The sequence below is a fragment of the Myotis daubentonii genome, chromosome 14 (genome assembly GCF_963259705.1).
Source record: "Myotis daubentonii chromosome 14, mMyoDau2.1, whole genome shotgun sequence".
Taxonomy (NCBI): Eukaryota; Metazoa; Chordata; class Mammalia; order Chiroptera; family Vespertilionidae; genus Myotis; species Myotis daubentonii.
The window spans coordinates 12075676-12101969 of record NC_081853.1 but is presented as its reverse complement, the minus strand read 5'-3'; the positions used below and the strand labels follow the sequence as shown (position 1 = coordinate 12101969).

The window sequence follows — 26294 nt, the reverse complement described above, 5'->3', positions numbered from 1 at the left end:
GGGCATGAGTTCCGTGAAGGAACGACACGTAAACTCAAGAGGACAGCTGTTGCAGCAGCCAATCCACCCTAAGGATTTCGGTGATTATTCGCACAATAAATGTTTTGGCTTTTAAAAGACTAAAAACAGCCCTAGCCGGTTTGGCTCAGTGGATAAAGCATCGGCCTAAGGACTGAAAGGTCCCAGGTTCAGTTCCAGTCAAGGGGACATGCCTGGGCTGTGGGCTTGATCCCCAGTAGGGGGCATGCAGGAGGCAGCCAATCAATGATTCTCTCCCATCATTGATGTTTCTATCTCTATCTCCTCTCCCTTCCTCTCTGGAATAAAAAATATATATTTAAAAAATAATAAATAAAAACAAAGTGGTGAAATTCATTTAGTGATATATTTTAATTAATCAAACATACACAAAATAATAATAGTTTAAAGTCTTTGTTTCTTTTTTTTTAAAACATATTTTATTGATTTTTTACAGAGAGGAAGGGAGAGAGATAGAGAGTTAGAAACATCGATGAGAGAGAAACATCGATCAGCTGCCTCCTGCACACCTCCTACTGGGGATGTGCCCTCAACCTAGGTACATGCCCTTGACCGGAATCAAACCTGGGACCTTCCAGTCCCCAGGCCGACGCTCTATCCACTGAGCCAAACCGGTTTTGGCAAGTCTTTGTTTCTATATGAAGCAGTTGAAATCATGTGTGTAGTTTGCACTCATAGCACATGTCGATTCAGCGTTGCCTTATTTTAAAGGTTCATGAGCCACACCTGGCTGGTGGCTACTAGAGTGGACGGCTCTGGTGAGCCTTAAAAGCAGATGTGGAGAGTAGGAATTTGTATAATTTTTACTTTTTTATTTCTCTCTTCTTTTACAATGATCATTTACAATTTTGCTATTGACATATACTACTACTGTAAAATAAAAATAAAGCTGTTTCTAAATATTAAGACCAGGGGCATTTTTTGTCTCTGGAATACCTCTTGGCTCATGGTCTCTGCAGTTCACAGGCTACATGCTTCCTCAAACTGGAAGAATGACTCCTTTTCTTCTCCTCCCTTTACATATCTTTTGAATAGCTGCCTAGCTTCAGCCCTCAGGCATGTGAGAAAGGATCAAACTTGCTGCTCTTCAGAGCCCTTGCTAAGTGAGCCCCTGCTTTGCAGTGTTGCAACCGGAATCTATGAGGACTCCAGGCACTGTTTTAGCAGCTCTCCTGGGCTTGTGGAGGGCATGGCGTGGGCCCAGAAGCCACTTAATTTGAGGTTAATTAAATAATGACGACAAGCCTTAATCTCCAACTTGTCATCAGATTGTAAACACTGATCGCAGCTGCAGCAATCGGCAATTGAGAAATTCTCATTGAGAGAAATCTTGACCAGGATGAAATGAGTACATTTGTTATCCAGATGAAGCTGAGAGGCAAGATCTGAGAAATCCAGGGCCTTGTGAAACCAGGAGACATGGAACTGGAAAGAGAAACTACAGGAGAAAAATGTGTCAGATCAGATTCCTATCTCCCCACCCCTCCCAAAAACGTCACTTGATCTCATGCACAGAGAGGCTTAGAAAAAAAGAGAATGGACTGAGAACTTGGAAGAAATTGAAAAAGCTCTCCCTCTATTATCTACTGATGGGGTTTCCATGGAAATATGTGTGAGCCACTGCACATGCTGGCTTCGGGACAGATGGCTAACCACCAGAAGTGAGCTATAGCACTTCACTAGAGGGGCACAAGTATAATAGTTACAGGGTGTTAGGTACCTACCACGAGTCAGGCACTTCACAGGAAATTTATCTGATAATTGTCACAATGATTTTTATATGACGAACATGCTTTCTCCATTTTAAAGGGTAAAATGCCAAATCTCAATGAAGTATCTTGCCTTGCTAAGGCCATGCAAAATATGGGTTCAGGCTGTTCTGCCTCAGCTTTGAGACAATGGTGAGGAAGTGACAAAGATGAAAGAACTGTGAAGTTCATGAGGAAGATGGAAAGGGAAAGAGGAAACATTCCCCAAAGAGGATCTAGTTAGACGCCTGGTAAAGAGTCTGAGAGGCAGGTGAACATTCTGAGACCATGTTCTGGGTGCACCTGTGACAGCACCCTTCCCTCCCTGACACAGAGCATCTTATCATTCTCTCAGACCTGGTGCCGGGCCAGTGTGCACCTCTTCTGTGAAGTTTCCCAAAACCACCTGGTAAGATCAGCACTGTTTTATATAAATAAAGTGAGGTGCATTGGGGGGGGGATGACTTTGATGTGAGGGGCTAGACACCTTGTCATTAATAAAAAGAAACAACAAAAAAAGTTAAAAGAAGTGAGCATCTTAACCTGAGGATGAGAAAAAATGGAGTAGAGAGAGAACCATGACAGCTTTGTCAAATAGTTAATGGAATACCATGTAAGGTTTTCATCCATGTACTGTTCCCTAAAGTCTTTTGGAACAAGACAGAACATTCATTCGTTGGTTCACTAGTTCTGTGGTCGATCTGAGGAAATGAACAGTGAGCCAAAGCAGACACCAATCTGAGGGCGGGACACATACACCTCACAGGAACAACGGAGTCAAAATAAAAGATCACACAAGTAACTGGAACATTGAGATAACGGCTTCAAATAATGGGTAAATGGGATTTTATGACTTCGTACAGGACAAAACAGGAACCAAGAAAGAGAATATGCAGGAATAAGCTTCAGTTCACTATCTGGAAGAACTTTCAAACAAACCACACACCCCAGAAATGACCCCATGAATAAGCACACTTCCCTAAAGCCTTAGATGTGCCCAGGCTGACATCTGGGCACACAAGAGAGCAGCCCCTGGGTGACCTCTCAAGTCTTCCTCAGCTCTAAGAACCTGTGACTCTGTCATGATAAACAAAATATTTTCTCAGATGGCAATTAGAACTTGCCAGGGAGAATTTCCAAGAGACTTAGGAAATTTATGCAGAAAAAAAATAATTTTCTATGTATAGGGCAGTCAAGCAAAACTGAATCTCCTAAACTGCTCACTAGGACTGATGTTCTTGTCTTCCCAGCACTGATGCACCAGCACTCTGCACCTGCCCTCCCAGCACTGATGCACCAGCACTCTGCACCTGCCTTCCCAGCACTCTGCACCTGCCCTCCCAGCACTGATGCACCAGCACCCTGCACCTGCCCTCCCAGCACTGATGCACCAGCACTCTGCACCTGCCCTCCCAGCACTGATGCACCAGCACTCTGCACCTGCCCTCCCAGCACTCTGCACCTGCCCTCCCAGCACTGATGCACCAGCACTCTGCACCTGCCCTCCCAGCACTGATGCACCAGCACTCTGCACCTGCCCTCCCAGCACTGATGCACCAGCACTCTGCACCTGCCCTCCCAGCACTGATGCACCAGCACTCTGCACCTGCCCTCCCAGCACTGATGCACCAGCACTCTGCACCTGCCCTCCCAGCACTGATGCACCAGCACTCTGCACCTGCCCTCCCAGCACTCTGCACCTGCCCTCCCAGCACTGATGCACCAGCACTCTGCACCTGCCTGCCCAGCACTGATACTCTTCTGTGTTACTCACTGCTCTGCAACCTCATGAGGACAGAGGATGATAGTCTTGTTCATCACTGGATCATCACTTCATGGCACATAGCACATATTAAGTATTTTTAAATGAACAAATAAATTCTATACTAAAATGTGCTAATGCAAACAATTATATATAAGTGTAGATTACTAATAAAAACTCTCTTCTACTGTTTCAAACCTTACAATTGAACTTTCTTGAATAATTCATGATTATGAAAGTCAATCACATGCCTCATGATTAATAGCTAGAGTTCCTTGTCCAAGCAGCCACTTAGTTCCATTAAAAATTAATAATTTTCTACAGAATAAATATACACTATACATAGTACATCAAGAGTTCCACTTTTAATAAGCAATTAAGTAATGCAGAAAGACTAAGAATCTATTAACTAAGTGAGAAATCCATGAACTTGCCCTCCAAGTCATCATTCATTTACTACCCATTTCACTTCCAAAAATTTTAAATTATTTATCCAGGTAAAAATATAGTTCTGAAAACAGAATAAATAACACTAATAGGTTGTCATATTTGGTTAACATTTGCAGGCCAACACAACGTATTTTTCTTAAGGATTTGAGATAGGCTAGTCCTTCTGTGAAATGCAGAATGCATTAGAGAAGATCAATACACAACTGAGGCACTACATGTAAAATGTTAACAGACTATTCATTGAAAAATTATGAACCATGCTATAGAGAACTTAGCCAGATAAGAGCTAAATTAAATTATTGATCTACATTCATTTTCCCCCTTTCTGTGTGACTATGTTCTGATTTTTATAACATACATTATTGCCTATACAGTAAATGAATCATCTTATTCTAGGCCCAGCATGTCTGCTGACTGACAATTTTCTAAAATTAATTGTCACTTTGGTAGCATTCAGATTTATAAATGTTCCCCTCACATAAACATCTAAATGTTTAACATAAACTTGATAAGTTTTTGTAGCCTGAACTCAAAGGAAAAGAGAGTAATTTTCATTTTTCCAATGCAAATAAAAATGAAATGTTATTTTTCTCAACGTCATTTCACACCATTATGGTTCCTGATACATTTCATAGATGGGGCCAAAATGTATTCACTTGCCTTTTTAAAAATGACTTAACTGTATTGCTAAGCAGAGTGATGCAATCAACACTGTGAATTGAAATCATTTAAATTTTCAGTCCTGAATCTTCCCCAAGATGTGTAATCTCAAGCTCCATAAGCAGTTTTACCAGTAGTATTGGGGTTCCTTTAACTACAAAGAGTTCTTCTCCCCAGTCAGCCTCCCAAAGGACAGAAGAATGTCCTGAGTTAGGATTTTCTCTTACCTGCTGAAAAGGGGAAATGCGTAATATTTTGTAAGAAATGGAAATTCCACAGACCCAGTTTAATTCACACAAAAAAAGGGAGCTGACATAAGAGTTCTTGGGAGAAATGACCTTTGATTTGGGGCCGAATGTCACCAGCAACTTTTAGCTACTGAGAAAATATCTTGTCTTTAACGAAGCAGTGTCAGTTACTGAGGCCTCTCTATTTTCTCTGAGGGAGGCACCATCATTCTGACTTGTGCTTCAAAGGGAGCAGAAATTAGCCCTAATTGTAGGTGAACATTTGTATCAAAATACAACCACATGAGGTCTTAGATTCTGAGGAGAAAACCGTGGGAGCTCACGCAATGTTTGCCTCCCTCGGGTAGAGAAAGGGTTTGCTGCTTTCTCTCCACACCTATGGTCCCCGAGGAGCGCCAGGCACTGGGGCCTGTCCTGCAGGCTCACACAATGCCAGGCCCTGTCGCTGCTGGGATGGGATTTCAGCCTCCCAGCAGGCCAGAGGGCTCCGTCTCTCCACAGGTCAGCTCCAAAGCTGAGCGCCCTTTGCACTAGAAATCAATGTCATCCAAGGAAAACTGTAGGAGAAAGTTAAATACCAGCATCAAAAGTCTTGTGTAGCAGGCCCTCCCCACGGGTTTCTGCCAGGTGATAAGAAGCAATGAGGAAAACAGCAAACTAGGGCTGAAGAGGAAAAAAAATCAAAGAATTGCAGAATTTGAGAGCTGGAAAGGGGCAAAGTCTCAAGTAGGGAAAGAATCCAGTGTCCTACTGTGCGGAAATGTAGACGCTGTCTGGGACAGGCAAACAGGCTGCCTATCAGGAGGCCCAGCTAAAGGTCAGCGATCCCCTAGGAAGTTCCTTCACCAGATTTGGTACCCTGGGGGCCCACCTCCCCCAGACAGAACTCCTTCCATCACTGAGTGACCACAATTTGTCCTAAAAACCTGCGTCATTTTTGTCATTGCTAATTAAAATACACTGTAACAAATAAGCACACGAAAAGAATTTTTTAAAAAGTTATTCTATTTTTTCACTCAGAAAATTATAGGTGGATAATCTTTCAGTCTCTATGTATTCATTCATCTTAGGTTGACCATATAAAATTTCCATTGTGCAGATAAAAATAACCAACACAGTCAATTATCAGTAATTCCATATCTCAACTTATTACACATACACACATTATATCAAAAATTCCTTTCTGTTGCTTTTCTTTTAATTAACCAAGATTCATAAGCAGCTTTCCACATTATGAAGTAATACTATAACAAATTCTCTTGTACACACTTCTTTACCAAAACCTCTGATTATTTCCTTAGGAAACACCCCTAGATATAGAATTGTTAGGTCAAAAGATATACATACATGCAATCATTTATATGTTGCCTTAGGCTGCTTTTGCCCAATAACAGCAGAGTTGAAACAGAGACAGAAAGCCTACAATATTGAGTCTCTCACCCTCTCCAGAAAAAGTTTGCCAATCATGGACCTAGAGTCTACAATTAGCTAGAGACAGACATTCACAATAGGATATCTATTCCACAATAGGACACAGTTTCCATCTTATAAAATGCACTATGACTACAAGCAGATCGTTTCATATATTTTCTACTCTTTAGCATATTTTAATCATCCCAAAGGTTGTATGTCATATAACTTAACTTACCATTAGAATAATAATAAAGAACACTATTAGAGACATGTAGCTCCATTATTTTTAACTACAGAAATTATTATAATCTAAGATACCAATGGGAACCAAATAAAACAAAATGAGATGTTATAAAATCTCATTTCTTGCATAATAATCTGTAATAAATATAAATATACAAGAGGCCTGGTGCACAAAAATTTGTGCACTCGGGGGGGTGGGGGGGGAGGGGGGTCCCTTAGCCCGGCCTGTGCCCTCTGGCAGTCTGGGACCCCTCAGGAGATAATGACCTGCTGGCTTAGGCCTGATCCCGGGTGGCAGAGGGCAGGCCCAATCCCTAGGTGCAGCCCCTGGTCGGGCTCAGAGCAGGGCCGATTGGGGAGTTGGGGCGCCGCCCCCTGTCATGCACAGATCAGGGCAGATTGGGAGGTTGTGATGCCACCCTCAGTCATGCTCAGGGTAGGACCGATCGGGGGGGGGGGTTGGGGCACCACCCCCTGTCACACTCAAGGCAGGGTCGATGGGGAGGTTGCGGCGCCACCCCCTGTCACGCCCAGAGCAGGGCCAATCAGGGGGTTGGGGTGCTGCCCCCTGTCACGCACAGAGCAGGACGGATCAGGGGGTTGGGGTGCCGCCACTGTCACACTCAGGGCAGGGCCGATGCGGAGGTTATGGCTCTACCCCATCACACACAGAGCAGGGCCTGTGGGGTGGGCGTTGGGGCGCTGCCCTCTATCACCCACAGAGCAGGGCCCATCAGGAGGTTGGGGCACCGCCACTGTCACACTCAGGGCAGGGCCGATGGGGAGGTTATGGCTCTACCCCATCACACACAAAGCAGGGCCGATCAGGGGGTTGGGGCACTGGCCCCTGTCACACACAGAGCAGGGCCAATCAGGGGGTTGGGGCGCCACACCCTGTCACACACAGAGCCGCAGTGCGATCATGGGGTTGGGGAGCTCCCCCTATCAGGCACAGAGCAGGGCTGATCAGGGGGTTGGGGCGCCTTCCCCTGTCAGAAACAGAGCAGGGTAGATAGGGAGGTTGTGGCCCCACCCCCTGTCACACACAGAGCCGCAGGGCGATCAGGGGGTTTAGGCGCTGCCCCCTGTCACACTGATCCCGGTGCCGGGAGGCCTCTCGGCTCCACTGATCCCGGTGCTGGGAGGCATATTACCCTTTTACTATATAGGGTAGAGGTCTGGTGCACGGGTGGGGGCCGGCTGGTTTGCCCTGAAGGGTGTCCTGGATCAGGGTGGGGGTCCCCACTGGGGTGCCTGGCCAGCCTGGGTAAGGGAATGATGGCTCTTTGCAGCTGGTCACACACCCTTCAGGGTGGGGGTACCCACTGGGGTGCCTGGCCAGTCTGGGTGAGTGGCTGAGGGCTGTTTTCAGGCTGGCGGGTGACTGAAGCTCCCAACGGCTCCTTTTTTTCTTTTTTTTTTTATTCTAGGCCAGCTTTAGCTTTGAGGCTTGGCTCCAGCTCTTAGGCTTCTGCTGCTGAAAGCAGGTTTCTGGCCTTTGTTTACCTTCTGTACTTGAAACAATGTTGCGATCCTGCTGGCTGAAGCCCGATGAACTAAAGCAGGTTTCTAGGGTTTTGTTTAGCTTCTATATTTGTAACATAGTTGCTGAGAGTTGCAGCTCAGAGGCCTGCAGCGGCAGGCAGGGAACGTTGGAGTCCTCCATCACTGAAGCAAGCAAGCCTCATGTTCGCTTTAAGCTGCCTGGCTGCCGGCCGCCATCTTGGCTGGCAGTTAATTTGCATATTGCCCTGATTAGCCAATGGGAAGGGTAGCAGTTGTATGCTACTTACCATGTTTCTCTTTTATTAGATAGGATATATTCTTAAATTTTTAATATAAAATTTGATTATTATATAAAAAGACTAAAAGATTTCATTTCTTGGGTCTGTGATTTGAAAGAGCTATGAATATGAAATAAGATTCCCTTTACTCATGAGTAAGACTCAAACTTAGCTAAGGAAAAAACACATTGAACTTTTTATTGAAAAAGAATCCTGCAGACAACATCTGAATTTTTATAAATTCCTTGTTAATTAGACTTTAATCTCCATAACTATACCATATGCTGGAAAAGCATCCAAATACAAACCCTGTGAGATGGTTTTACTGCCATTACTTTAAGAGCCATTTAAAAGATTTTCTATGGGCTAAGGATTGGGTAATTTATCATGGTTTTATGCTCCTTTAATCTGCTCCGTCTTCCCATTGTAAAATAAATATTGGTTTTAAAATAAATGGTTCTGCCCAGGTTTTGATGAGAAAAATTGACCTGTAAATCACAAGCTCACTTTTGCCAAATGCTAAGTCCAACATTAAGTCCAGCCCATTCTGACAAAAAATAAGTCAATTTTATAGAACAAAACCTAAGGAAGACAATTACTTAAGTATATTATCAATACTGCAATGTAAATAATTTGAGATCTGAGCTTCTCTATCCCCTGCTTTTTAATTCTTAATATAGCCACTAGTTGATGACAAACTGATTCTTTAAGTAAACTTTTAAAAATAAATTCTTTACCATAGTATACATTATATTCCCTCCAACTCTAATATACAAGTTATATAACTTTAAATAAATATAAGCAAATCTGACGGTTATATAATAACATCTTTTTTTAAGGTTTTTATTGATTTTTTAGAGCGCGAGGAAGGGAGAGGGAGAGAGAGAAAAAACGACTGATGAAAGAGAAACATGATCTGCTGCCTCCTGCAGGCCCTCTGCTGGGATTGAACCGGCAATCTGGGCATATGCCCTGACCTGGAATCTAACCAGTGACCTCTTGGTAAATGGGATGAGGTTCAACCAACTGAGCCACACCAGCCATGGCAAGAATATCTTTATCAACCACTTTTTTCGTACTCAGAGGGACAAATCAATTTAACGGTCACTTCCTTTGAATATTTCACAGAGCTCTGAGAAACTGACAATGTACATATTTTCTTAAAATAAACACAATGGCCAAAATACTCAAAAGATATGAATGGCTTAAAGCAATGCTTTGCAAACTATCTGTGATAGAACAGTAGTTGACTGTATTTTTCATTTCCAATATGTATATGTTGTTGGTTGATAATCCATTTGCAAAATACAATAAAAAATGCACTTGGTTATTGTGGCAATGCCAAATTGCTATAAAATTTCCAAACCAGCACTGTCCAGCATGACATATAACATGAGCCACACAGGTCATCTTAGACTTTCTAGTAAACACATAAATACCATAAAAAGAAACAGATGATATTAATTTTAATAATATTTTATGTAACCCAACATATGCATAATCTTATTTCAACATCTAATCAATATAAAAATATAATTGAGATAGTTTCATTCTTTTTGTAATAGTATTTTCAAAATCTGGCGTGCATTGTACACTTGCAGAGCACTTCAATTTGGCTAGGCCTTGTTTCACGTATTCAATAGGCATGTGTAGCTAGTGGCACCTGGTCTGCACAGTGCAGTTCTAGTCCTACTTGCACTTTTGCACCTCCCTCCCCACACTTTAGTAGTGCTGTCTACACCACTGCTTCCTTCAGGATGGCATCTCTAAGCTTCTCTTCCGTGATTTTCTCCTGATGTTTTATAATTGAGGACTCCATTCCAGAGAAAGCTAATACTTAAATTAAGAAATTAGCAAAGTCATAATTGTGGCTAGCTTTATACTTCCTTTCAGGAAGGGAATCGCCATTAACAAGGGAACAGACATTAACAAGGGAATGGTCATTAACAAGGGATGCAGAAGCCCTGGAAGCTCTCCCTTCTCTAAAAGCAATTATTATTCTGCATAAAGTTAGTTGATTTCCTTCTCAGCCATGTTTTGATACGTTCTCTACAGATTATACTCCTGAACATTTATGTAAAGCCATTAATGAGGAAAAATATGTCTGCATCTACAGAGATGTGTGAATTTAATGTACTTGGTCTATGCAAATCCTTACCATGTTCCAATGGCAATAGTTAGAAACGGAATTTCACACCTTTGTACCCTCCCACTCTATGATCTGTGTCTTTGGACGCCATACTTCCTTCTAGCCTGAAAAATTCCTACTCATTATTTACGTCACTGTTTGAATGTCACTTCTTCAGGAAACCTTTGCTAATCTGCCCTTTGTCCTATTAAGATTGGGTTCCCTGTTAAATATTCTACCTTTCCTATACTGCACTGACAATTATAAATATCAATTTTTGTAATAATTTGTTTAATGTCCATCTCTCTCATGAAACTATATGCTAACACCAGCACAATTCCAGATACACAGTAGACTTACATAAATATTTGTTATATGAATGAATAATTTTCCATTCCAAGAATCCAGTCTCAAACAACTCAGCTAGACATCAGTCTCTTGTGACATGAGCTCAGAATGTGTATATCATAAGCATATTGGACAATCTTATTTTATTTATTAGAATATACATTTTCAAACATATTACCATAAAGGTAATCATAATATATTCTTTTGACCTTTTATTCTAATACTATTCATGTTCTCTCTCCCTCCCTCTCTCTCCCTCTCTCTCTCTCTCTCTCTCTCTCTCTCTCTCTTTCTCTTTGATCAAGTTTGCCAGATGTTTATGTATTTGCTTAGTTTTCCAAAGAACCATCTTTTCCTCTGTCTATTTTCTCTACTATTCCTTTTTATTCCTTTTCATTGGTTTTTACAGTATTTTGTACTACCCCTTCCCTCTATTTTGACTTACTCTGCTATTCTACACCTTTTTGGCTGAATGCTTAACTCACTAATAATCAGTTTCATTCATTTCTAATATATGCACTTGTGAATCTATAAATTTCCCTCAATGTATCTTTTTAATTGTACTCCACAAGAGTTGAAATAAAGAACCTAATAATTTTCATTACCACTTTTCTTTGACAAGAATTATTTAAAGTATAATCTTGAGTTTCCAAATGTATGGAGGTTTTGATGTCTGTTGGTTCTTGGCCTCCTAATTCTTTTTCTCTGAGATAAAAAACATGGTTCATATCATTTTTATTCATTAGTGGTAAGGCCTTTTGTGTATGCTAGTATGCTCTGCTAGTAGAGTTCCAAGTCCTACATATGTCCATTTGATCAAGCTGATTTGTTATGATAATTAAAGCTTCTTTATCCTTTGCAATTTTTAATTTGATTTTCAGTATCTGAGATGTATGTTTTAAAATACCTCCTGATGATTCTGTCAATTTTTACTTTTTATATTTTTTAAATGATTCTAGTAGGTAATGTAGGCTCGGGATTAATATACCTGCCTGGTAAATTGTTATTTATTATTAAGTAATAACTGTATCTACAATAATACTTTTTAAAGTACATTTTCTCGGTAATAATACAGTACCAACAGCTCTCTTTTGAAAGGTATTTGCAAGGTATGTTATATCAATTTCCATCTATTTTCTTTCAATCTTCCCATCCCATTATCCTTAACAGGTGTGCCCTTGGTAAACAGTTTGTAAAGGGAATATAGCTGTTCCCCCTTCTCGATCAAACTTAATAATCTTTGTCTGTTGACAGATAAAACGAATCATTTTATATTTGATGTGATTCCTAATGTATTTGGCCTTATTTCAACATTCATGTTAATCTACAATTTCCCCAAAGTCATGGATTATCTAAATGTACCAAAATACTGCACACCACAGCAAACACTGCTATATCTAGCTTAGACTCATAATTTAGCTCTTCTCAATAAGTCATTTAGACACATTAGCAAACTATATTCTCTTAAAGATATAGGGTAATAAATCCTTATACAAATAACACACATACACGTCCAAAAAAATAAATTAATAAATTCAGGTGGCCAATCCACAACTTTATTCTTTATCTTTAAAGGGACATAAAAGATTCCATTCGTCATGGACCTCTGATGCTTACGTGCTTCCTTCTCCCCATTATTTTTCATTTCTACGTAATGCAGCTCTCATGCTGCCTCTTCTTTTCCTACGTTCATTCTTTCCGGCCCCAGCCTCTTGTCATCTTTTACCTAGACACTGCATTAGTGTCTGCTCGCTCCCCGATGTCATTTCACTACCTTCCATTCCAACTCATCCTCCAGATAAATGAGGGCCTAGCATCATAAGCTAAGAAATTTGAACTTTACCCTTCAGGTCAGTGTCTCTCCAACTGAAATCCAAAGACATTGTCTCATAGCTCCAAACATTCTGTGATAATTATTTTAATTCGTGGTTTTATCGAATTAACATTCTAAATAATTTAAATGACAACCTGATAATGGAGCTGTGCTTTCCAATAGTAGTGCCTGTGTTTGTCTTTTTTCTCCCATGGACTCTGTTCTGTTCTCAGTGTCACTGGCACCAAACGATTACCTAAAGTGACAGCTTTTAACTTTCAGTGTGTCAGTAAGCACATCTGGCTGTTAGGTTGGCATGTCCTAATGCTAAAATTGTCCCACGTCTGCCACTGTGCTCTTTAGTGAAGATGATTTGCAATTGAAAGATATTGTCATCGAACAAGGCTTTAATTTATTAAGATATTTAATTAATGGAGACTTTGATATGACATCATAAAAACTCATAGTGTGGCAGAGTAATGGTCTATTTTAATTGTTATGGGCTAGTGAGAAAAGAACAAAGGCAGAATTAACATGTAAATTATGTGTTTATAGCAAATGAAAGCCAAGTGATATTATGTGACACTGTACAAAAGAAGGTTTCCCAATCCGTCAAATGGAGAGAAGTGTTGAGAAGACGGACTCATCATGTGGCTCAGAGTGGTAAAGGCATGCCAAATTAAGAATCTTTGTCACAGAAGTCAGGAGGCTTTATTTATTCATTATTCATTTATCAAAAATGTGTTAAATGCTTAATCAATAAATACCCTGAGTGCTAAACACTTTTCTAGGCACTGAGGATACAGAAGCAAACAAGACAGCCAATTCCTAATCCTTATAGAAGTTATATTCAGACAATAAGCAAATTTACAATATGATGGCAGATAGTAATATGTCCTCTGAAGAAAAATAAAGCTGAGAAAGAAACTAGAGAATGCTGGGGGGGGGGGGACACACACCTATTATAGGCAGAGTGGTCACAGAAGAGAACTGAGGAGGTGCCATTTGAGCAGAAACCAGAGCGTGATGAGGAGGTAAGGCACAGAAGTGTGAAGGGGAAAGACTTCCAGATGCAACAGCAAATACAAAAGGTCAAGATGGGAATCAGCTTGACACATATGAAGAACAAGAAAATCAGTATGGCCAGGCCCGGGGAGAAAGCAGGACGGTGATACGAGCCAAATCCTGAAGGGCCCCAACATAGCCAAGGGAAGGGCTTTAATTCTGAGGAAGATGGGGAGCTACTGTAGGTTTAATACAGTTCATGCAGAGAACCAGCCAGAAAGGGAGATGGGGACAGTGGGCGCGGACACAGGTCAGAGTGTGGATTTGCTGGAGGAGATGAAGTAGTTTGCTCTGAGTGTTTCTGTTTCCCCAATGAAACATGAATTTGGGGAATCAGATGAGTGGGGATATTGAGGATGGAAGTTGGAGATTTGAGGTACAGGAAAAGCTACAATATAGATGTCTGAGAGTAGAAATATTAGGTAAATGATGCAGGTTGCCAAGTAGAGCAGAGGACCCATTTAAATTTGTGGACATAAAATTAAAGTAAGGCGGTCTGGCATAGTTCTGTGTTCCTCTCCATTCAACCACACTCAGGCCCAAAATGGACAAGAAATCTAAGTGAGAGTCAGAGTTTTGCCAGATGAGGATGAAGGAGGATTCGCAAAGAACAGACCAACCATAGCACCTAAGCTGGGTGAGGAAGGAATGAGGGCATGAGGGGGATGATGAATAGTACACAAAAGCAGTAGGTCAATAGAGTGGAGGCCCCAAGGGGTCAAAGAACTCCCATTGCAGTAGGGATGCCAGCGTCTGTGAGTTGGCATCCCTGGAAAGACAGGAGGTGGAGGTCAGAGAGTAGAGAGGAGTGCTCTGAAACACATTCTGGAGGTTAGCAGTGTTTCCTGACAAGGGCACTATAGCATTTAGGATGAAATAATTCTTCCTTGAGTAGCACTGTCTCATGCACTGAATGCCATTTAGCGCCTGGGTACAACCATGCAGTAGAGAAAGAGACATTGCATGTGAGAAACTCAAAGAACTGAGAGGCCAGATAGGAGCATTCTATGTGGATGTTTTTACCAAGAATAATGGCAGGAGAGTGACTGCATTAGAGAGTCAACCAGGGGGTGTAAATCTCCAATAAATACACAGGCGTAGCAGGAGGAGAGTTGATGGCTGTGCTGCAAAAGTGCTCTGTGGATGAAGAGAAGTGAAGCTGCCTAGACGTGACAAGGAGGAGAGAGGACACTGACTTCACTCCAGACAATGAGAAAAAACAGCCACCCGCTGAGAGGTGACAGGGAAGCAGTGACAGAGCCAAGAGGAAGAGAGCAGTGCTACCCAACAGAACTCTATGGCGATGGGATGTTGCACATCCATGCTGTCCAGTAAGGTACCCTGTGGTCACATGTGCCTATCAAGCCTCTGAGGTGAGGCCAGTGACTGAGGAACTGTCAATGTAATAGCACATGTGGCCAGTGGTTACCATATTGATGGGGCAGAAGAGGAAAGGGAGCATTCAGAAATGAATTTGGAGAGACAGACAATTCTTTTTACGCTCTGTGTCTTGAGGAGAAGGGGCAAGCATCGAGGTGAGTTGTGGGTCTGGCACAGGGAGGCCAGAGAAGTTACACTCAATTGCATCAGCATTTTCAATAAGCAGGATTGCAAAAATCCATATTGCTATGGATACTTGAAAAAAGCCTCCTTCAAAAGTCTAAAACATCACCACCAACATGTCAGAACTATTACATCTCATAAGAAGCATCTAGTATTAACAGACTATGACTATTGCCTGCTTTTCTGGGACCTAAGTGCTCCCCCCTCAAAAAAAAATGGCTTTCTATCTCTAACAAAGGAAGGAAAACTATAACTTCTGAAAATTTCCTGTTAAAAGATACTGTTGTTTTGCAATCATGTTTCTTATTTGTGTGTGTGTTTCTATAAAAGAATATAAAGAACTTTGTTTTTCACTATCCACTATGAGGAAAAAGTGTTCTAACTGGCAGCAGCCACAAGCCTATAATTTGTACTTTAACAAAACAATACAAAAGGGTCATGCACCCCCATTTCCACCCCACCACACGGAGACTTCCAGAATGACCTCATGATCATGCCCTGAGAGGTTTGGCTGAAATTTACCAGCAACAACTCTGTCAATCTACCCTCATCAACTAAATGCGTAATGCCAATCACTCACCAATGGAAGAATCCCAGGCTCAGGTAGGGGACAGGCAAAGTGCTGCTAATGTCTGGATATTGCTTGACACTGTATTTGATGAGGAATAAAGAAATAGTAAAACACTTTTGGTTAGTTTCTGTCTCTTAGTGTCGCAAATTTACATTTAATTACAGTTAAAATACCAAAATACTCTCTGTCCCCAGAGTGGTGACACAGCCCTTAATTTAATAGGCCCTAAAATACATAATTAAGAAACAACCTCTGTGGTGCTAATCAGCATAGCACTATAACTGGACCAATTTCCTGGCAGACAAGGGTCAATTTCTCTTAGTCATAAGCAGAATCTTTCCCCTAAGTGTTGAGGGGGAGCAGAATTTGCCACACCAAAACTTGCCTTTTTTGGGATATTGATTATTTTAAGCTGGTTCTTTAAAGAAAGAAAAGACCCAAGAAGATCCTTTTATTCCTCCCCCCTTACCTACTAAAGGAATTTAGATAGAAAAACCTGCTTAAGCAACTATCCTCTCAGCATAATATGAATTAAGGATGGCAGACAGGAAGGACCCACCAAAGTCTGTTTATTGGACTTCCCTCTGTATCCCCTTGTTTCTGGGTGGCCTAGCAAGAATTTGTTTCCCAAATGTTTTCTCCCTCTCATCTACCTGTAAATTGCCTACCATCCTTTTGAAGTCCATACCCCATCCCCTTTTACCTTAGCCTATAAGCTTCATCTGCCTAATTTGTCTTTGCCTAATTTGTCTTTGGGCCCAATATTCTTTTCCTTTATATATATATATATATATATATATATATATATATATATATATATATATATATATATATATATATAAAATTAGAGGCCCAGTGCATGAATTTGTGCACAGGTGGGGTCCAGCCAGCCCACCCTGATTGGGGGCTTGGTGCCCCCAATCGGGGTGAGGGGGGCTGATCAGGGTTGGGGCCAGCTAGGGGGAGGGGCCGCAGGTGGTTGTCCAGCTGGCCCAGTCCCCTGGTCGAACTCCCAGTTGAACTCCCAGTCGAGGGGACAATTTGCATACTAGCCTTTTATTATATAGGATGGATGAATATATATATTGGCCCAGAGAGGAAGGGAGAAGGAGAGAGAAAGAGAAACACTAATGTCAGAGCAAAATATTGACCAACCAACTCCCCATGACCCCTCTCCCCGCACTGGGGTCCAAGCCCAGAACCCAAGCATATTCCCTGACCAGGAATCTAACCACTCTGGGGAAGTCCTCAGAAAAGAGGGCTTGGAAAGGAAATATAGGTGTTGCAGGTGGGTTCCCCAGAAGCAGAGCCTGCATTGGGGATTCCTATTCAGATGGTAGACTGGGGAGGCTCTGAGGAAGTGGGAGGTGAGGGTGCAGGAGAGGAAAGGGGTGCGAGCTACATCCGAATGTCGTCCCAGCAACCCCCCAATGCACAGGACAATGCCCAACCAGCTGAGCCACACCAACAAGGGCCCAATATTTTTATGGATTCCCCGTCTGTACATAATAAAGTTGGTTATTTCCTCCTGTTAATCTGTCTTATGTCAATTTGATTATTAGACCAGCCAGAAGAACTTAAAAGGGTAGAAAGAAAATTATTTTTCTCCCCCACCATGCCTTCACAGAGACCAGATGCCAGGACGTGTCCATTCTGGCCTCCATATCTGTAGGCTGATTCAGCTCTGGGGCCTTCTATATTAACAATGCTTCTGGTGGCTATGAATTGGCCAGAGTCAGGCAGAAGGATCAAGAAATGAACTCACAGATGTTCACTATGCTGATGGGGTTGATTCTGTCAGATGCCCAGCTGTGCATCCACTTTGGGTCCAGGATACAGATACAGCTTCCACCATAATAAACTCCTCAGTTTCTAGTATTTGACCTAGAGTTGAACTAAGAGACTCTTCTTTCCTTCCCCTTTGTTTTCCCCTGATGGTTCTTCCATCAACATGGAAGCCAAAAGGTATCCTGGTACCAGCCCATTAACACCAGCTAACTATTCCATTCTGTAGTCACTCTCAAGGACAGTCACCTTGTAACTTAATTTCATTGTCAACAATAAGACTCAAAGGAGTAGATGAGTGGGGAGAAACCTTACAAGTCACAATGAAGAGCAACAAAAGGTAACTAAATTATTAAATCCCACTGCCTCTCTCTGTCCACAAGCCCCCTCTGGTGGAGGAACTAATAGGTAATGAAATAGCTTTATTAATAACAATAACCAAAATTTTAAAAATAAGGGAAAGGTAACCCACAATCAGCCCCTGTAAACTGAGTCAAATGTAGTGATTAGCAAATATGAGCTACACCTGGAAAACCACTTACAGATGAAACATTATGATGAATGATTTACCAAAAGGTCAACACTGCTCTTTTATCTTCACCACCCATCAGTTTCCATTGCCCTCAACTTCTCTGGCACAGAACAGAGAGCAGGCCATAAAAAATTTATCATAAAAATTAACCGTATTTTGCAATATTAAACACACACACACACACACACACACACACACACACACACACTTGGATATAGTTTAAGCATATGGGCCAGCTTCTCAATTAGGATTCCTCATATATACTAGAAAAAGCACTGACATTTAAAATCCTGTTATAAGAGGTAATGTAGTCAGCAAGTACCAGAACTCTCTGCCCTACGCGCAGCTTTGCTGCTCCACTGTTAGTCCTCACACAAGGGAAGGCGCCATCAGTCCCCTCCCTAAGGCCACAGCAATGATGGCAGAGGTGGGGCAGGTGTCAGCATTTTCCCTTTTACTTCCCTGGTAGCCAGAGCTCTGCAGCCTCTGCTGTTAGCTGGTGTGCATGTCAGGCTTTCGACCGCCACTTGCCTGCGATAGGTTCTGACAGATGAACTGTGAGATGAACTGCCTTCACACTATCACTTGACAACATTTATATAAAAAGAAACACAACACCAGACCCCCCCCAAAAAAATATTGTCTAGCAGGAGTGATTCTGAAAATTATCATACCTGCAAATGGCCAGATCCCCATAACCAGACCTGTAAAGGCCAATTAAGCCATTTTAACTGAACTGATTAAATTGATTCCATCAGAAAACAGGTCTCTTTCCTCCTCCCTGTCCTGTTCTGAAATTACTGTTTCTCTCATTTTACCAAATCAGTAAGATATTTCGCATTTTGTAGGTATGATCTAAGTCATCTCAGTTACTAAACAATTGCTGTCCTCAGACTCAGTTTAAAGAGAGGACCTAAATATCTGGTTATGTATTTACATCATTGCTATTTGCAGATGTTTTTTAAAGGGAGAATAAAAATGAAAGGAAAAAGGTCAAAAGAATTCTGAAAAAGATATAGCTACAAGGATGTTCACCAGTGCACTATCAGTGATAGTAAAACCTAAAAATCCTAAATTTCAAGCAAAAAGTGGAATACCATGCAAGCATTAATAATTATTTAGTAGGATATTTAATAACATGAAATAAAAATCATGGTATTATTAAGAGGAAAAAACACATTGTAAAAATGGTAGGTATAGTATTATCACTTTTATCAACAATGGTTATATTTGGATAAGATCAAAGGTCTGACAAACATTGATTGGCCAACCCATGCCCCATTCACAACCCCTTCTCTAGGAGTACTTCTGTGAAGGGAAGTAGAAGCAGAAGTCTGCTGGGTGGCACTGATTCAAAGGGGCAGATTGGTGTACAGGCCCTTTTTGTGCTGTCTATGCCACAATGAATCAGCTCTGGGTCCTTGCCCATAGACTGTAATCTCAGCCAACCAGGATAGTCAGGGAAAGAAGACAAAACCTTGAAATCAGCTGGTAAATAGCACAAAGAACAATTGTAACTTGATCTCTTTATTCATCTTTTAACCATTTGTTTTGGTGTACATGTAGAAGTAAAGGATCTTGGGTTGTGTGAATAATAATGATTAATTATAATAATAACTAGGGGCCCGGTGCACGAAATTCGTGCACTGGTTGTGTGTGGGGAGGGGAGTGTCCCTCAGCCCAGCCTGCCCCCTCTCACATACTGGGAGCCCTCATGCGTTGACCCCCATCACCCTCCAATCGCAGGATCGGCCCCTTGCCCAGGCCTGACGCCTCCGCCAGAGGCATAGACCCCCATCACCCTCCGATCGCCTGATCAGCCCCTTGCCCAGGCCTGACGCCTCCGCCAGAGGCATAGACCCCCATCACCCTCCGATCGCCTGATCGGCCCCTTGCCCAGGCCTGACGCCTCCGCCAGAGGTGTCAGGCTTGGACAGGGGACCCCCATCTTCCCCTGATCACTGGCTCTGGCCCCCGCCCAGGCCTGAGGCCTCTGGCCCAGGAATCATGCCTGGGCAGGGGACCCCCATCTCCCTCTGATCGCTTGCTCCAGCCCCCGCCCAAGCCTGACGCCTCTGACCCAGGCTTCAGGCCTGGGAAAGGGGACCATCATATCCCCCCAATCCCCGGCTCCGCCCCCCACCCAGGCCTGATGCCTCGGCCAGAGGAGTGGACCCTCATCACCCTCCGATCACCAATCACCGGATCGGCCCCTTGACCAGGCCTGAGGCCTCTGGCAGAGGTGTCAGGCCTGGGCAGGGGACCCCCAGCTCCCCACGGTTGCAGGCTCCGCCCCTGACCAGGCCTAATGCCTCTGGCCTAGGCGTCCGGCCCGGGCAGCAGGGACCCGCAGCTGCAGCGGTCCCGTGATCGTGGGCTCCGCTTTAGGCCCAGGCAAGGGACCCCTAGCTCCCGGGACTGCCAGCTTCGACCGTGCCCAGCTCCCATTGCTGGCTCCACCCCTACTTCCTGCTATCACTGGCCAGGGCGGAAAAGGCACCTGATTCTCTGATCATGGCTGGGGGGCAGGGCAAAGGTGGCCCCAGGGCTGCCTTTGCCCTGCCCCCCAGCTCTTAGCTCCCCCCTGGGTTTCCAATCACTGTCAGTGGCAGGGGGCTTCTTCCTGCTTTCCCTTTCGCCTCCCTGCATTGTGCCTACATATGCAAATTAACCGCCATCTTGTTGGCAGTTAACTGCCAATCTTAGTTGGCAGTTAATTTGCATATAGCCCTGATTAGCCAATGAAAAGGGTATCGTCGTATGCCAATTACCATTTTTCTCTTTTATTAGATAGGATAATACCATCCTAAGAGCAGGGCAGCCATATGTCTCTGAATTGACAAAATACAGGGTAGTCAACTTGAAAGCTGAGAATTCACACCTAACATATCTTCATAATAGTAAGCATAGCATATTTCTCAGACATCTGAGAAATAAGTAAAGAATAATGTAATACACGTGTCAAAAATCAATACTGAGTGGAATTACACATATCTCTTCTTAGAACAGCCATCATTTTATACTGTGGCAATCTGTCTGCATATCTGTCTTCCCACCTAAAGGCAAGGACCATTCCTTTCATCATTGCTAAGAATGCCCAAGCCTCCTTCTCTACAAGGACTCAGAATCAAACTTACATTCAAATTATAAATGCCTATAAACATGACAGCAATTTTTGACTCAGTCGTTCTTCATCCTAAGTCATCCTACTTTAAAAAGAATTCAACAACTTTTTAACATTTCCAAAATATCCTGAAGGGAGGGAAAAATCACACATTAAATTCTGTCAAGTAACATTTACCTCCTCAAGCCCTGACTAATCAGAAATGACTGAAGTCGGCAGCTCCGTTCGTCACTGGGTCTACAAGCTAAATTCAGTTCCTGATGGAAAATGCCAGCAACCCTTCCCATCTTATCCAACATCCCATACTGCCAGTCACTCTAGAGTCTGGCAGTCTGGTGTGACCACTCCTCATCAGATCAAGTAGAAATTATAAACCAAATTTACAATCCAAGCAGCCATATTCCACAAGAGCAGTCATAAAGTTAAAAGAGAAGGGTGCCAGATTTATTACTATTGATTCCCTGCTGGCAATTTCATGGAAAGATATCCACTGCAGTTATATACAGAGCATCTGGCTCATTTCCAACTCTTTTTGTCTTGAAGTTCTTTAAAAAAAAATCAACTAAGAGGGATAAGAAACTAGAAATTGGTGGATGGGGCCCAAAGGCTTTCTTCAGAATAAGAAGCCTTCATCACTGTACCCTAATTATGCAAATCTGCTCCCACAGAGTCCAATACATTCACTGAGTAAACCTTACCACTGAGAAGCCAATCTATAATGACTCAAGCCACATTTCACAATAGACTCCAAAGGACACATGATGTCATTTGCTAAAATGACTCAATCCAGATGGAAAGCATTCTGACCTATACATAATTGATTGACCTTTGCTATGCTTTTCTGGTTATTTATATACTATCCTCTACATGAATGTATATCAGTGGTATTTACACTTGGCAGCTACTTTTGCAAATGCATTATTCAATTGGGATTTAAAGCTTTTTACAACCATTTCCTGACCGAACATTCATAAATGAAAGACAAAAAAGATACATCTTGAAAATAATGTTTAATAGCCTCTAGAAAAAATAAAGGTTTGTTACTCTAATTGTTTTACATTACAGGGGACAAGATGTATCTTTGTAAAGCTGAGTTCAAAGCCCTGATACTGAGGCGACTAAAGGGCATTTTATCTACTTTCCCGTTTAAGGATCAATAATGATGGTGAAACATGCCTTACCCAAGGAGTGGCGTATCTTGGATACTTTCAAGAAAAGCATCCTGTGGTGAAGGTAATTAGAGACCATAATAAATGGCCAAAGAACAGAGCACAATTATGTGATGTTCTTTGATTTTTTTAAATCATCACTGAGGATTTTTTTCCATTGATTTTTAGAGAGAGTAGAAGGGAGGAAAGAGGGGGAGAGAGAGAGAGAGAGAGAGAGAGAGAGAGAGAGAGAGAGAGAGAGAGAGAGAGGTGAAAGAGACACATGGATTGGTTGCCCCCTGCACGAACTCCAAATGGGGCCTGGGATTGAACCTGAAATTGAGGTACATGCCCTTGACTGGGTATTGAACCCGAGACCCTTGGGTCCATAGGCTGATGCTAAAACCACTGAAAAAAACCAGCCAGAGCTGACTTTTTAATTTAATTATAAATATGGTTTTCCAAAAGGGGTATGCTACAAATTAAATATCATTCAGATGATCAAGATATCTTCAAGATAATGATAGAAGAAGAGGCAGGTGGAGACACTAGTTTATAGAAGGCAAATATGTAGCATGTACGTCCCTATGCCCATTGTGCATACCCAGGGCAAACAGTAATAACCGATCACTGAATTTTTCACTAAAAAGCCCTGACATGGACTCAAAACACCTTTCCAATAATACTGCATGCAAACAGTACCAATAAAATGGACCTGGAGCATGAAGTGAAATCTATTTGCCATTGATGAACTAAATAATTAAATCGCTCATTTCAGATCCCAATGAATATTAGATATCAAAAACATTGACCCCATTATAAAATATTCCTAATTCAGTACTCCTTAGTTTGCTTGTCTAAAGTAGATTTCCACTGATCTGAAGGTGATTCATTGGCACATATTGCTACTCTGTCCTGATAATATAATTAAATAGAGAAGGTTGTATCTTATATAATGATGAAAGTAATTCTATCTCTTGTTGCCTACTCCGAGATCCAATCTAATACTAAACAGATTTTTAAAACAAAAGTTTAACAGCCCCTCTTTGAATCCTAGGACAACATTAAATTAAATTCAGCAGTTTTTCATAAGTCATGGTAGGCTGATGTAATCCTGAGTGTAAATGAAAAGCAAACAGGGGATCTAAACAGAAGAAGATGGAAATGCATGTGTGCTCACATAAAGATACTGTCTAGCAGTGAAAAGGAATACCTATAGCCACATGCATCTACAGGGATAAATCTTAGAAACAAAAATTAAGGAGGTTACACACAGCAATGCTTTCCAAGTCGTGTGCCTCGGGAACTAGGTCACAAACACCCTAACATACTGACCTCTTAGCTCTGCGTGTGAATAGTAGCTGGAGTAGCCAGTCTCAGGTGAGACATAGATAGCACATATCCCAAGGCACCATACAATATTTTCAAGTTCGATGTGTTCCATGATGTGCAATTGGGAAACACATAAAGCCATTTTGTATAATACTTAAAAACGAAAATATATCTTATTTAGGGATATGTGTGACAAAATTATTTTACATGAGAAAATAAAAGCAAAGGAATGATGAGTGAAAAATTCATCCAGTATGATGGTTATGTTGGGATGAAAAGGCAGGGAAGGAATACATGATAGATGGCAATGTTACCGTTCCTAAATTGGACTGTGGGTTCAGTGTTTAGTTTATTATGCTCCAAATATGTTTTTATAAATATAAAATATTATATTATTCTCTTTTTAAATATCATGATTAAGAAGCCAGGCAACTTTATAGCTTATTCAGAAACACATTAGAATCTCGATATGTCAATGTAAGAACAGATAGAGCCCTGACTGGTGTGACTCAGTTGGTTGAGCATCATCCCATGCACAGAAAGTTCTCTAGTTCATTTCCTGGTCAGAGCACATACCCAGGTTGTGGGTTCAATCCCTGGTTGGAGGGCATATGGGAGGCAGTCAGCCAATTGATGTTTCTCTCTCACATTGCTGTTTCTTTCCCTCTCCCTTCCTCTCTCTCTCTAAAATCAATTTTTTAACAATATTCCCAAAATAAGGATAGAAACAACTTTTTAGGGAAGTCTTGAACCCAGAATTTTCTAATGTTCAAAATGCTGCTCAATGATGCCAAGATTTTGTTCTGCTAATTCAACAGAATAGTCCAGAGGTTTCCAATGGTCAAGTCAAATATCCTATTCAATGATCACAAAATTTTGTTTTAACCCAACTAGAGTACTTATGACAAATTACTGGAAACCTAAAGTTCCACTTCCCCATTCAAACAATAAATTCATGAAAACCATGCGAAAGACTCTTAATTAGGATTTGTTTAGTTTCAAACAAGAAAAATCCACTTGAGGAACTCAAGTACAATGGGCTCCTGGATGAGGAATCAGAGGCATCCCACAGCACACAGGACAGGAAGGATAGCCAGACCTCCAAAGACCAAAGCCAGAAAGCGGGAAGTCACTCAGATCCAGAATCCACACACACACACTCTCTGGGGCTACAGGAACTTGTGTTGCTACTTCATTCCGGAACATTTGCCCTCTACTTCTACAAGTGCTCTCTCTGCTTTGGCATTGACATGACAAAATATCTGTCTGCAGTTCAAGTGAAAACCAAGTAGTGTCCCAAGCACCACTTCAAAATGACCAGAGGAAACATCTGATTAACCCAAGAGCAGTTCACATTTGGACAAATCACAACTATACATTAGGAGTTAACAATTCAAACACCTAGAGGCCAGGCAGGTAATTAAAGGTGTGCAGCTGACCAGGTGTGAAACAACTGAAGAAAAGGGTCTGCAATAAATGGTTCATGCTATACCTCCACTTTGCTGTATAATATCAGAAATCCAGCTTTTCACCAAAATCCCTGATTTAAATACACATCTGCAGGCCAAATTAGGTCACACCTCTGATGTCAGTGCCCTACAAAGAATGCACTGCAGCTATCCCAGATTCAGAGTCACACTGTGCAGACAGGACTGTAGGTGACAGACCTTTGGGTGGAAAGACAGTTTTTGCAGACGGGGTTATAGGTCAGGCAGTCACTCCAACAAAGCTGGGGTTACACGCTATTCTTACTTACATCCTCTCACTCACAAAACGTGTCAGATAAACTTCTAACAATATCTTCTTCAAGAGCGGCATACCTCGGAGATATTGTAGGTTCAGGTGCACAACACCCCAATAAAGCAAGTAATGCAATAAAGCAAGTATCGAAATAAAGCTAGTCTTAACCTTTTGCTGGTGGAGGATCTTGCCTTCAATTTGTAAAAAAGAAAAAACGCACAACATCTGTGAAGCACCATAAAGCAAAATGCAATAAAACAAGGTGTGCCTGTACTACCCCGGATAGAGATAATTGCCATGTGACTTTGTCTGGGTTCACAGAAAAAAGCAGTAAAGTACAAAGAAATCAGACAAAGCCAACTAGAGCCAGAAAAAGATAGCAGCAGCATCTTCTTTTCTACTCGTGGCCAAAATGCTGCCATAAAAAGACTACTCACTACAAAGCAATTACAGAATCGTTTTTCAATTAGCTCAAGCAGACATAGACAGTCCTGTCTCAATTTTTTCACTGCATCAGAATTGTTCGGTACAGAAATCTCAGTCTCCATGTCTAGGAAGCCTGGCTTGAGCCCGGATCTTGGGAGAGAGAAGTGCCTCCTCAGGTGTCCCCGCAGCACTCTGCCTTTGCTCCTCACTGCGGCACCTAAAGCTGTACTGCATGTGCCCAGCTCTCTATTTGTGTCAAAGCAGAAATAAAGTCTAGTCCTCCTGCATGCCCCAGGGCCCATCTGTTGGATAAATACATGCAGTAAGACACTTTGAAATTTTTATTTCTATATTTTTAGCAGTTTATTTAAG

The 26294-nt window shown here is 41.9% G+C and overlaps 1 protein-coding gene across 1 annotated transcript in view; it reads right to left on the bottom strand.

The window, feature by feature from the left end:
* The window catches only part of FHIT (fragile histidine triad diadenosine triphosphatase), a 1351032-nt gene that overhangs the window by 1076837 nt on the left and 247901 nt on the right, over positions 1–26294 (bottom strand). Inside the window, exon 3 of the mRNA XM_059662896.1 lies at positions 15845–15913. The gene's annotated coding sequence lies outside the window, so the exon portion shown is untranslated. The remainder of the gene's footprint in view (positions 1–15844; positions 15914–26294) is intronic.